Source organism: Chenopodium album, chromosome 18 (genome assembly GCF_948465745.1).
Source record: "Chenopodium album chromosome 18, dcCheAlbu1.1, whole genome shotgun sequence".
Classification (NCBI taxonomy): domain Eukaryota; kingdom Viridiplantae; phylum Streptophyta; class Magnoliopsida; order Caryophyllales; family Amaranthaceae; genus Chenopodium; species Chenopodium album.
In genome coordinates this window covers 48003550-48018799 of record NC_137851.1, presented here as the reverse complement: position 1 = coordinate 48018799, position 15250 = coordinate 48003550, and positions in this window count along the sequence as shown.

Below are 15250 nucleotides of genomic sequence, written 5' to 3'. Positions count from 1 at the left end.
GATGTTCAGATCCGAACTAGGTGTGTCAATTTTCTTCGATACCAAGATGTGAATTAACGGATTTAAAAAAACGAATTAAAAAAAAAAAAAAAAACGAACCCAGGCAACCGCCCGGTTTGTTCGAACAACCTAGGCTCAAATGCCTAGTTTGTTCGAACAACTGTATGATTGTTCGGAAGAACTGGGCGATTGAGGTGAAACGCCCAGATCTTTCGAACAACCGTACAGTTGTTCGTGAAGGAGTTCTGTCTTCGATAAGTGCAATCTAATCTAATATATATATATAAAGGGGAGTTTTTTCCCGAGTTTTTAGAGAGCCACGTAGGATTTAATTTTCTTAGAGCGTCACTTAGGATTATAAATTTTTGTTGTAGCCAATCAAATAATTTTCTTTTAGAATTAAATAATTCAAATGCCACATAGGAAAAATTGACAAATGAAATTTTAAAGTTTAAATTAATTATATATTATACATTATCAAAAATTAGAATTAAAAAATTAAAATTAAATTACCTTATTTATGATAAACATAATAAGTATGAACGTAAATTTGCTTTACTTAAAAAAAATAAAAAATAAAAAAAAAACTACCTTATGTACGATAAACATAAGAAGTATATGATAATGATAATTTTGCTTCATTAAAATAAAATTACTTTATCATTGCTACGTGGTTTTTTATATAAAAATACATGTATATGAAAAAATATTTTAGGAAGTTAATTTTAAGTAAAGATAGCTATGATCATTGTTGTTGATAAGATGCGTGGGATTATTTCCCAATTGAGGAGCAACGAAACTGTGAAGAAGAAAGGGGGTCTGACTTTGAGGATCTTTATATTTTTTTTCTTTAATTTTAATTTTAATTTTAATTTTAATTTTTATTTTCTTTTTCTTTTATTTTTATTTCTTTTGCCTTTTCTTTTCTTTTTCAATTTCTTTTTCCTTTTATTTTCCTTTTTCTGATTTTCTTTATATTTTCCTTTTTAGTAAGTTAGTTCTTTTATTTTCTTTTTCTTTAATTTTTATTTTCCTAGCTTAGTCTTTTTAATACCCATTTTTTGGGTTCACCAAGTTGGATTATTATTGAAGTTTTCGTTGTTTTTAATCTAATAATTTTTCTTAATTATTATATCATCAAAATATAATAGTATAAAGGATAATAGATAATGACAAATTTATTGTATAAGCTTAAAAGATAGATTTTAATAATAAAAAATTAAAAATATTTCATAATCTTATGGTAATACCCTACTATTATAAATTGACGTATAATGCAAAATCAATCGACATCAAATAATTTCGTGTTAGTAATTTGTGTCAAATTTAAATCATACATGGTTGGGTAATTCATAATTTAACTTATATATATAATTGTTACTTACATTATATAATTGTTACTTACATCGTGTTTTTATTTGAAATACTTTATGATTATTCTCTTATGATTTTATGTGCTATTTTTTCCCTACAGATTTAATTTGATTAGAGAATTAAATTCGAGCAAAAATAATTGGAAAATCAAAGTACGAGTTTCTCGGCTGTTCACGACAAACATTCATTGTGACGAAAATTATTGAACCAAGTGTACTTAAGGTAAGTTTTGATGAAAATTATTGAAACAAGTGTTCTTAACATATGTTTTTCATTTAAAGTTTTGAAAAAAAATTCTTAAAAATATAATTATTTTATTATTCTTTAGAAAGGACAAGGAAGATGCAACAATGAAAGAAAATCATACAAGTCATATAGTTAAGGAAAATGGAAAACGTTCTCATGATGAAACTGATAATTATAAGGAAGATGACAACGATTCCACCAACAACCCATTTAAAAAAGTGAAGGTATATACTCTTTCAGATATTTGTTGCTAGATATTTAACTTTTAAAATAAAATACTATTGAATTTACTAACCATTTATATATGTATATATATATATATATATATTGCAGGCTTAATTTCCACGATCAAAACTTCTTATATAAAGATCAAATAAGTTTAATGGGGTGAAAGGATATTTAAACTTCATAAGTATCATCCATAGTTTAGTAATTAAATTCATTAGATAGTTATTAGAAATTTTAGATTTATGCCAATAATTTATTCGTGAGGATTTTTTTTTTTCATATTTTTTTGTATGGAATCATATTTGTAGCTTTTTAAACTATGTTGTTATTTATTATTCATTTATTTAATTAGCTATTTCTTTAATTATTATTACCTAATCTATTACTATTAAATAAATAATTATTATCAATAAACTCTTTCAACATTGTTGACCTAACAATTATAGGAAAAGGTAATAAAATAATTTTGAAGCAATATTCAATAATTGTTTTAAAAATTAGAGTGACACAAATATAAAAAAAAAAGGTGACACAAAAAATGATAGCTATGAAATATAAAATGAATACACTGTACTTTGTAATTGTATTCACGTTTAATTATAGTGAAGATAAAGAAAACATATAGTAATTTGTATACAAGACTATTTTAAATACCTATGTATGCTTCACCAAAAAAAAAAATGTAAGCAATATTAGCACCGTATAGAGTTTTCATGAGTTACCTAAATTTATATTATTAATTAATTGAAATGATAAATTTTACTAATCTCTATAATTTTAATAAATTTAACAATTTAGATAGTGAAATACACTTTTCAAAAATATAATAATTATAATAGTATAAGTATGTCATATAATCCTAACTCATCTCTATATTGGAATATTTGTGAATGTCAGGCAGCCACGAGTAAGAGTTTTACTTTCTTTCTTCCTTTTTTTTAATATTTTGAAAAAAGATTTATACTTAAGATAATTAAATAGATTTGATTATTAAGTAGTATTTGATCGTTAATTTTACACTCTTCAATCGTTTCATAATAAAGTTTTAAAAAATTAAAGGGTAGTAGCTAAAGGAGAACTTTATAAAATATAAATTATGAAAATTTAAAAAAAAATAATTGACTCAAAATTTTTAAAATGAACCCGTGCATCGCACGGGCTTAACACCTAGTTATTAGATATATCAAGGATCATAATTATGGAGATAATTAGTTCATTCTATAGGGTCATCAATGTTTGGTGCTAGATATGACAATTGATCTTTGGGCTAGTTAAATAATCCAAAGCCTTATAGAATGGATCCTATGAGGTCACACACAAGAGTATTGGGTCAAACAAGTTAGAGGCCCATTATTGGGCCTCATGAGTTTATGACATGCCACATTGATTGTTAGGCTAGGATGGTTTGATGAGCTTAGAATGTTTTGGACTTTGGATTTATTTAGAGATGTGATCTATAAATATAATTCATGCCTAGGGTTGTATGACATAACAATTAACAGTTAATTGTGAACCAAGCAACAAACTCCCAAATTACCCTAATTCTCTCTCTCTCCTCCCTGTCCGTACGACCCCCCCTCCTTGGGTGGCGCGTGTGGTGGTTGTTTGGGTGGCTCGTAGTTTGCTCATGACTCACATCTCCGTCAAAGGTTGATTGAAGTGTTCGATCACAACTAACTAGCATTAGTGGATGTTTGATTCGTGCTCGTGGACTTAGTAGAGGAATCACTCGTGGGGTTCTTATTCTCCTTATTGTTCTTGCTCTATCATACGTGGAATCACGCTACAAAGGTATTAATTCTAATTCTTTATGTGTTATGCATGATCTTGGGATTAGGTGCTATATGAATGTGATTCATGTTTCCGCCATACGTACCTATAAACTCCTACAGTGGTATCAGTTACCTATGCATGTACATATATTGAATATTAATTCTTTGATAGTCCACAATTTTAATTCAATTAGGAGGGAGAATAATTTAATTATGGGTCAATTATTATTTTAAATGTGATTTAACAATACAGAATCATTAAAAGTTGTTTAATTTGCTCCAAATTAGCCATCAAAAGATCCGAATTTGCCCCTAAATCACTCGAAAAATTCGAACCCCCCCCACCCTAATTTCAAAAATTCGAAACCCTAAACCCTAATTTGTGAAATTTGTGTTTTGGTTTTGATTTAATTCGATAATTATGTGATTAATGAATTTAATCTATTTGATTTCATGTTAAATTGTGAATTTTCATGATCAAATTATTTAATTTAAGAGTTAAATTAAATTGGGGATTAATTTCATGAAGAACCCTAATTTCAAGATTGAATATGATTTAATTTTGAAATTAATTGGACCACATTAAGTTTAATTTAATTTTAACGAAATATGTTTTGTTTTTATTTAAATTAAAATAAAAAAAGGGTTTTAAAGCAGCGGCAACCGTGGCTGGGTGGCGCAGCCACGGCGGCTGCCGCTGCGGGTGGTTCGGAGGGAGGGAGGGGTGGGGTAGCAGGTCGGGTCAGCCAAAGGGCAGCAACAGCAGCACCGTGCAAGGGTTGCGTAGCAGTGCTGCCGCTGAGCACCGCTGCAAGCAGCGTACACCTCACGGTGTACGACCACCGTGGCCGGCTTCGGCTAGCCACACCACGGTGGCTGGTGCACGTTTTTCAAAAAAAAAAATTATATTATTTTAATAAAATCATATTTCAAAATTAAAATTTAAAAGATAAGTTTTGATTTTGAAAAGATAATTAACAAAGTTAAAGTGGTTAATTTTGTTAAGTTTGGATAATTAAGGAGCAAAAGATTCTATTTGGATAATAATTGATTTAATGAGATTATCCCATAATTAAATTTGGATAATAATTGATTTAAAATTATGTGATTGGCTAGGCAATTAGGATAGAATCTCCTAAATTAGTTAGGATAATCATGGAAAATAAATATGATTTATCTTCCATAATTAAAATATGATTTGATTCTATCTCTTACCTAAAATAAAATATATGATATTTTATGGTTGGTTAGAAATAATGTATGACATTATCTAATTGCAGTAATTAATTAAAATATGAGATATTTAGAGCCATGTTTCCTTAATTATGAACATTTGATCTGATGTTGTAGTTTAGGAAAGCATGATGAGTGATTTATTATGTGGCACTTTATAATATATGATATTATTTATTACTATATATAGACTAGTATGTCCCATAGATTCTAAATATGATTTGCGCATCGTTTCGTATTTTTGTAATCTAAATACGGTCTGCGTACGGTTAAGTGTTTTTGTAATTTATTTTATTTTATTTAAGTAGTAGATAGAATAGAATAATATTACAGGTTACAATTGATCTAAGAAGCCTATGGAGTGAAGGCCCAAAGGAATAAGATGTATGAGATCCATGAAGATTCAAGTGGGAGCATTTTCTGCTTTATTAGTTTTCTTAGGATTAAGGGGCCATACTATGTCATGTTTTATTTATGCATTAGTAGATTATGCGTGTTAAATTTATTTTATGTTGATTGATGATGCGCTAGAGTTCACTAAATAATCATAACATAATAAATCTAGGTCCCAATAATGTTGAGGTTGCTTTTCCAATTGAATACCCAACAATCCTTAGATCATGAGTGATAGGTCACCCTCAGCAGAGTGTCACTTGTTATCATAGGTAATTGTGGGGTAGATCACGTTGTACACATTTAATTGGTTATACTCAACAAGGTTACCTAAAGAGTTTAGAACCTTGAAGCTAAGGGTAATAATTAAACATGTGATGATTAATTATTCAACCAAGAATTACAAAGAGTTGTAATCAGTAAAGAGTTTACTCACCTTGAAAATGTAATGCTTGATGGTAGGGTCTCAGTCCGGTCAACTATTACACAAATAAAGGGTCTTGGAATCATTTAATTCAATAGGGATCAATTTAACATTGAATAAATGCTTTAAAGTTACCAATTTAAATCGTTTATGGTACTTTAAATTTATTAAACATAATCATTGAACTTTGCCTTGTTTTGTTTTTGTTTGTAGATGAATAACCTTTACGACAACACTATTTTGCCAAACAAACTGAATTTAAGGTTGAATCTCAAAAACTTCAGGGAATGGGAAAACGAGCTGAGAAATGTTCTCAAAAGTTAAAAGCTTGAAGCTCGTTTATATATACCCATTGAGAGCATATATACTGTTGGTTTTACTCCTGAAAGGCATGCGAAAGATGTTTCGGATGTAGAGAAAATCAGGAATCTCATTTTAGAATCTATTCCAACTTGTTAGAAAGGAAGGTTCAGGCACTATGAGTTGACCAATCTGCATAAATGTCTTCGTGCCATCTGTCGAGGTGGCATTGGAAGGCTCGGAAGTGGAGGCTTCAACGACTATAATGTAAGAGATGTCGTTAATTCGATACCTCAGATTTACTACTCCTGGACTGATAGTGTAAGGTTTGAGACTTACAATATCCATTGTAAGATTATGGCTAAGAAACTCATGCCTGGTCAGTCAGTTAGGACCCATGTCAATGAACTGATTGGATTATTCAATTAGATGGATGTCCTAGGGAGGCCGTTCGATGATGACACAGCACATGACACTATCCTGTTCTCGCTCCATGATGGATTTGATCTAGTCAAGCTTATTCATGATGATGAAGGCTCGACAGTGACACTAGTCAACCTTTTGATCAACCACTCAGAGGAGTACTTGAAGAAGGAGGGAAGCCAATGCTTCTATTGCGGTAGGTGGTCTTGCCACATACTTGGGTGTCCCCATTACACAACAGTGAGAACGGAAGGTAAAGAGTTACCTAACGTTTTTGTTGTAGAAATTAATCTTACTTCTTCCTCACATTGTGGTGCTCACATTATTAATAACATGCAGGGCCTAGAAGGGAGTAGGAAGTTAGGAAGAGGGGAAGTCACACTCCGAGTAGGAAATGGAGCAACAGTTGTTGCACTTGCTATTGGAGATTATCATTTGAGACTTCCGTCTGGTCTAGTTTTGGTTCTTAATAAATGTTATTATGTTCCAACAATTACCAAAAACATTATTTCAGTTCCAATTTTAGATACTGAAGGTTTTTCTTTTGAAATAAGAGACAAATGTTGTTTTATTTCCAAAGAAAATATGTTATATGCTAAAGCGAAATTATTTTATGGCTTGTATGTCTTAGATTATACAACTCATATCTACAACATAGATCATAAAAAGCAAAGAACAGATGGATCAAACCCAACTTACCTATGGCATTGTATGCTTGGACATATTAACCAAAAGCGCATCCAGAAATTACATAAGGATGGACTCCTTTCAACATTTGATTATGAATCATTTGAAAATTGTGAGTCATGCTGGCTTGGTAAAATGACTAAGTCACCCTTTACGGGTGTAGGGGAAAGAGCAAGTGACCTTTTGGGACTTATACATACGGATGTGTGTGGACCAATGAGTTCAAAAGCTAGGGGTGGATTTAGTTACCTCATTACTTTTACTGATGATTTAAGTAGATTTGGTTATATTTACTTAATGAAGCAGAAGTCGGAAGCCTTTGAAAAGTTCAAAGAATTCCAGAATGAAGTACAAAACCAGCTTGGGAGAACAATTAAGGCATTACGATCTAATCTTGGTGGTGAATATTTAACCCAAGAATTTGATGAACATCTGATTAATTGTGGAATACTTTCACAGTTAACCCCTCTAGGGACGCCACAGTTAAATGGGGTGTCAGAAATGAGGAATAGGACCTTAATGGATATGGTTCGGTCCATGATGAGCTTTACTGATCTTCACATATCATTCTGGGGATATGCATTAGAAGTAGTTGCTAGATTACTGAACAAAAGCCCGTCTAAAGCAGTTGAAAAGACACCATATGAGATATGGAATGGAAGTGTTCCAAGTTTGTCTTTTCTCAAGATTTAGGGATGTGAAGCCTATGTAAAACGTTTACAAGGCGACAAACTACACCCTAAATCAGACAAGTGTTTCTTTGTGGGTTACCCTAAAGAGACAAAAGGGTATTACTTCTACAATCACGAAGATAACAAAGTGTTTGCTGCTCGCGATGGTGTCTTTCTAGAAAAGGAATTCCTCTCTAGAAAGCCAGGTGGGAGTAAAGTAGTTCTTGAAGAAATTCGAGACGAGCAAAAAATGAACGTGGATAACACCACATCAGAGGCGAAGGCGCATAATCATGCGTTGGAGCAAGCTAATTTGACTAGCGAGACTCCTATCGTCCCACTTTAATCTAATTTCTGCGAAAATCTTCAAAGAGTTGAAGAGAACATTTCTATTGTTGCTCCTACCCCACGTAGGTCTGCTAGAATCAGAAACAAACAGTTTGTTGAAGTTTTGTTAACTGAGGATTCTGAAATCTTCTTATTGGAGAATGAGGAACCTACAACCTACAAGCAAGCTTTGGCGAGCCCCAACTCAAATGAATGGCTTGAGGCCATGAAATCCGAAATGGAATCGATGTCTGAAAATGCTGTGTGGACCTTGGTGGACTTGCCTAATGGGGTAAAACCTATTAGTTGCAAGTGGGTTTACAAGATTAAAACAGACAAGGATGGAAATTCCTACATCTACAAAGCAAGACTGGTTGCGAAAGGGTACAGACTGATTCATGGTATTGACTATGATGAAACTTTTTCCCCAATAGCAATGCTTAAGTCCATTCGGATTCTTCTAGCAATTGCTGCATTTTTCGATTACGAAATTTGGTAGATGGATGTTAAAATCGCCTTCTTGAATGGGTTCTTGATGGAGGAAGTGTATATGACACAACCTGAGGGTTTTGAAGATCCAGAAAATCCTAGAAAGGTATGCAAGCTTCAGAAATCCATTTATGGATTGAAGCAAGCATCAAGGAGTTGGAACCTTCGTTTTGATGAAGCGATCAAACAGTTTGATTTCCTCAGAAGCGAAGAGGAACCTTGTGTATACAAGAAGTCCAGTGGGAGCAGCATAGTTTTCTTAGTCTTGTATGTAGATGACATACTGCTTATGGGAAATGACATACCAATGCTTGAGTCAGTCAAGGAGTGGTTGAAGAGTTGTTTCTCCATGAAAGACTTGGGTGACGCCGAGTACATATTGGGAATCAAGATCCATCGAGACAGGTCTCGAAGGATGATTGGACTGAGTCAAGAGACTTATGTTGATAAGGTTCTTGACAGATTTTCGATGAAAGACTCTAAGAGAGGATTTCTCCCCATGTCTCATGGCATTACGCTCAGTAAATCTCAGTGCCCTAAAACGTTAGAAGGGATGAGACGTATTGTTGATAAACCTTATGCTTCGGCAATAGGGTCAATCATGTATACTATGATATGTACAAGGCCGGATGTTTCATATGCTTTAAGCATGTGTAGCAGATTTCAGGCAAATCCAGGAGAAGCACACTGGACAGCTGCCAAGAACATCCTTAAGTACTTGAAAAGGACTAAAGGAATGTTTTTAGTATATGGCGGCGAAGATGAGTTGGTTATCAAAGGTTATATGGATGCGAGTTTCCAAACAGACAGAGATGATTTTAAATCATAGTCTGGGTACATCTTCTGTCTGAATGGAGGAGCAGTGAGCTAGAAGAGTTCGAAGCAAAGCACTGTCACAGACTCTACGACAGAATCAGAGTATTTAGCTGCTGTTGAAGCAGCTAAGGAAGCTGTTTGGATTAAGAAATTCCTTATTGAGATGGACATTATACCAAGTGCTCAAAAGGGAATCGAGTTGTATTGTGACAACAATGGCACCATTGCTCAATCAAAGGAGCCTAGGTCACACTTCAAATCCAAACATGTTGAGAGGAAGTATCATCTCATTCGAGAAATCGTTGGCAGAAGAGATGTCAAGATGTGCAAAGTTCATATAAATGAGAATATTGCTAATCCACTTACTAAACCCCTTCCATTGCCCAAGCTTGAGAAACATGCTAATGCAACTGGATTGAGGCTGATGATGTAATTTAAGTTGTTTTTGTTTTTGGAGAAAAACTTATTACATATGTAATACATTCATTGGCAGAATTATGTTTAATCAGATATTCATCATTTCTCTTATTTAATTATGGTTTTAGACATTAAATGTCCAAAATAATTATGGATTGATGGGCTCATCAGGTTGATGACCTGGTGAATGAACCCCACAAAGTGAACAAAATCACTAGTAGAAAAAACCAATTTGGAAGCCCTAAATTGGAAGCGGTTTTTCAATTTCGCTTCCAAAAACCCTCCAAAAAAAAACCAAAGATTTGCAAAGGGAAGCGGTTTGAACCGACCGCTTCCTTTTTAAAAAAAATTTGCCGCCCAGCACAAAAACCATTCTCTGTTTTTCGATCTCCCTCCTCTCATTTTTATTCCAAATTCACATTTCCCTCCACTCCTCTCATACTTTCGTTCCCCTCTCATTTTAGTCCGACGAGACTCCACCACCACCACCACCACTCCTTCTATGTTCGTGGGTGTTGCTGTTGGTCGTGGTTGTTGCTGCGGGGTTGTTGGTGCTCGTATGTGGTTGCGAGGGTGCTGTGCTGTGGTGGAGCTGGTCGTGTTGCTGTGGTTATTGTTGTGGTGTTGCTGCATGTGGGTGGGTTGCTGCTAGGGGTGAGCAAAAACTGTGGGTACCCGGTATTGGAACTGGAACCGGTTAGGACCCGGCGGGTCCGGACCCGGACCCGGTTGTACAGGTTCCAATTCCGGGTCCAAAATATAGGACCCGGTTAGATCCGGTTCCAATTCCGGGTCCTAAAATTTTGGACCCGGTACCCACCGGGTACCCGGTTATACCAGTTCCAATACCGGGTACCCGGTCTTGGAACCAATATAACCGGGTACCCGGTCTTGGAACTGGACATTTTAGAGCTAATTTGCTGAATAGTTCAAATACTTGTATCTTTTTTTAGAGCCCAAATCAAAATAAGCCCAACATACTAATGTACTCTTATTCTTTCTCACTTCACTAACCCTAAAATCTCACAGCCTCCACTTTGAATCACATACTCTCTCACCTCAACAGAGAAAACACCCCTTCACTGGTCACCCCTCCATCACGACGGCTCCGTTCTTGCTCTCACGGTCTCACACTCTCACCACTCGGATTGAAGCTCTCAGATCTCACAGCTTTTGCTCATATTGTTAAAGGTTCTTCTCCTCTCAAGCTCTTTTTGTTATTTTACTCGCAAATTATTTGAGTTTCGCATGTTTATGATAATTGATTAATTGTACTATTTTTTTAGATTAAAAATTTGTGTTTTTTTTTTTTTTTGTAAATATGTATACCGTAAATTTGTCAATTTGTAGTTAGTTTTCTACTTGCTAGTTTGAGTAAGTGCAACGAATAAGCGTGTAAATGAGTAAATGACAGTGATCTAAGGCAGAAAGTTTGATGTTTGATTAGCTTACCAACTTGTAAACGATAAACTACTTTAATTATGTTGCTGCTTTAGTCCCATTTGGTAAACTACTTCTATATATACTACCAAAGTACCAATACAACATAGAAATGGCAATAAGGCCTTAATTACTATCGGTACTACTTTAATTATGTTGCTGCTTTAGTCCCTTGTAAACATGGCTTGTTATTGTTGTTGTTCTGATGTTGCTGCTGCTTCTGACCTTCTGTCGTCTGCTGTAAGTCAGGACAGTGGTCGGAGGTGGTGGTGAGTGCATTGCAGTAAGGAGCAAAATAGAATTTAATTATGAAAATGAATTTGATTAATAATGTATACTCTACTTAAGAAGCTAGTAGTAAACTAGTAATGGCCGAACCTACTTGCTAGAATGTACACATTATTACTCTCCTATTTATTTATATATCAATGTATAATTTTAATTTTATTTCAGATTAGTGATGGATCATGAACGTCATGAACCTATGGATGATGAAAGTGATGCCGGTGTTGGGAATGCAACAAGCGAACCAACCACAGTTGGCGATAAGAGGAAGTCTGAGTTTTGGAGCCATTTTTGGGACATTAGAGATCCGAAAACCAAAAAAATAATCAAGATTAGATGCAAATATTGTGACAAAATTTTAACAGGTAACACTAATAATGGAACTTCATCATTAAAGAAGCATCTTAAGTCATGTCCAAAGTACCCTACAAATATTGACAATAAGCAAAAACTCATTTCTATGTTTAAAGCTTCTCCATCTGATTCTACTGTGATGTCTAATTGGGAGTTTGATCAAGATGCATGTAGACTTGCTTTAGCAAAAATGGTTATTGTTGATGAACAACCATTTTCTATAGTTGAGCGTGAAGGATTTAGATATTTTTGTAATGTTGCTGTTCCTCAATTTCATATACCTTCACGGTTCACTGTTGCAAGAGATGTGAAAAATCTATTTGTTTGTGAAAGTGAGAAGTTGAAGAATACACTTAAATGTTTAAAATCAAGAGTATCTTTAACAACTGATTGCTGGACTTCTATTCAAAATTTTAACTATCTTTGTTTGACTGTTCACTTCATAGATGATAATTGGAAGTTGCAAAAAAGGATTTTGAATTTTCAATTAATGGATAGTCATAAAGGTAAGGAGATTGGAAAAGTTGTTGAAGCATGCATTCTTAAATGGGGAATTGAGGATCGATTGTTGTCTTTAACGGTTGATAATGCAAGTTCAAATGATGTGGCAATTGGTTATTTGAAAGCTAATTTTCTTGATAAACTTGTTTTGGAGGGTTCATTTTTTCATATGAGATGTGCTTGTCATGTGTTGAATTTGATTGTGAAAGATGGTTTATCTTCGGTAAAAAACTCGATTGCTAATATTCGTAGTGCTGTTAGATATGTGAGGAGCTCTCCTTCTAGAGCAAAATTGTTTGCACACTCTGCTATGCTTGTGAAAGTTTCTTGTAAAAGCTCGGTATGTCTTGATGTGTCAACTAGATGGAATTCTACATATCTCATGCTTGAAACCGCTTTGAAATTTGAAAAAGCTTTTAATAGATTTAAGGAAGATGACCCGGATTTTAGTAAGGAACTTAAGGATGGAGTTCCAACAAAAGAGGATTGGGGAAATGCTAAAGTTTTGGCTTTGTGTTTAAAGCAATTTTATGAGTCTACAAAGAAGATGTCGGGAAGTTTGTATGTCACTTTAAACATGCATTTTCATGAGATTTTGGGTGTATTGAATTCTTTGTTAGAATGGGAAAACTCTTCAAATATAGATATTCGTGTTATGGGTAAGCTAATGAGGGACAAGTTTGATAAGTATTATGGAGATCTTACTAAGACAAATGTCATGATGTTAGTTGCGGTTGTTTTAGATCCTCGATATAAGCTTAGGTTTGTGAAGTACTCTTTTAAAAAGCTTTTTCCTCGTGACTTTGTTAAGGTGGATGTTATGTGTGACGATTTGTATGACATTCTTAGAAAGTTGTTTGACTATTATGATGCAATTCTTGCCTCTTCTCTCAAGAATGTTGTTCATGATTTTAATCATTCTAGTATGAATGTTAATGGTCAAGAAAGCTCAATAGCGCCAAATAATGAGCAAATGAAAAAGTTTTATGATGAGTTTGATGAGGAAGACGGTGGAGGAGGGGTTATTGAAAAAAGTGAGTTGGATAACTATCTTGAAGAAGTTAGGGAGAAAAGGGTTGATGGGGATATGTTTGATATTTTGCAATGGTGGAAGGAAAAAAGTGACAAATACAAGGTGTTAGCAACAATAGCTAAGGACATTTTAGCTATTCAAGTTTCTACCGTTTCTAGTGAGTCCGCATTTAGTACATCCGGCCGAGTACTCGATCAATTTCGTAGTAGTTTGGGGCCAAAGACGGTGGAAGCTTTAGTTTGTGCTCAAGATTGGCTAAGAGCTTCTAATATTTGTGTGGATATTGAGCGCTTTTTAGAGGATGTCGAGAAGTATGAAGAAGGTAGTACTACTATTTATCATCTATTATCTATTTTTATATTTTATTTCTCTTGCTAAGTTTATTACTTAAATTATCTTGTTTACGATTTTTCAGAATTGGGTGATAGTGGAATCCCACAAGTTAATGACATTGTTGGAAATAATTGATGTGGTAATATTCATTTTTATATTTTATTTCTCAAATTTTGGTTGTGATTTAATATATATACTCTAATGATTTAATATTTTAATATATGTGCTTTTTGTTTACAGGAAATTTGTGAAGTGTGTGCTTCATGTTTGGAATCAAGAGATCTCACCTTGTAATAAAGTAGGATGTTTTTATGTTTGTGGACTTTATGTCAGTTTGTTGTAAACTTGAAATTTTGATGATGTTTGTATGGACTTTGTGGAACTTTATTAACAAGACATTATTATTTTATTAATTATGTTTAGGAACTTTGAAAATAAAACTTTTAATTTATACTTTGTAATTGGCTATAAAGCCTTTTTTCAATTTTTATTTTTTTTCTAAGTTTGGAGATTACAGGAAGCAATGCAAGCTATAGACACTAGACAGTAGACAAGACAAGTTCAAATAGCAGGTTAAAATTTTAGTAAAATAGTAAGTAAAACAAGAAAAAAGAAATTGGGTACCCGGATTTGGAACTGGTACCCACCGGTTCCAATACCGGGTCCAAAATTTGAGGACCCGGTATAACCAGTTCCAAGACCAGTTCCAAGTATACAGGACCCGGTACAACCAGTTCCAAGACCGGGTCCGTCGAAATCAACCGGGTACCCGGTTGTGCTCACCCCTAGTTGCTGCAGCCGGAAGCTGGCGGTGTTCGTGGTGTTGCTGCTCGGGTTTGCTGTTGGTGTTCACCTCTCCTCCCTACCATAAGTACCTAGCACTACCACTACACCTCCCTCTCTCACTCCACATTCCTTCTCCTTCTCACTCTCAAATTAGGGTGAGTTATTGCTCAATTTTACTTTCATTTGATATAATTGTTTGTTTATTCCAAACTTAAAAGTTAAGGTTTCAAATTTAGTTAACACAATTTTTACTTAATTGTTTAATTAATTGTTTATTTATTTCATATTGTTAATTTTTTGTTTAATTGTTTACATGTTATATATTTATATGTTGTGTGAATTAAAGTAGCTTTAAAGTAATTTTATTGAATATATTACTTGTTAGTTAACTAGTTAGTTTGTTAAAATTGGTTAGTAAAATATAATTTATGAATGGATTGTTATGAATGAATGTATGGATTGTAAAGTAACATTAGTTTGCTTGTAGTTACTCTAATTAGCACTATATAAATGAATGAACTTGTGTATTGTTGAATGTCAAATAAATGCAAATTATTAAATGTTTGCATAATCATTTGCCTAGATACCCGTTCGAGTCTTTCTTATTAGGAGAAAGTCTTGAATAGTCCTCGGTTGAGACTGTTCTTGGACGTTTGATCTCACTTAGGTAGTGAATGTATGTCTCTTTTTCGATTTTAAGGAATATCCCGACTTATCA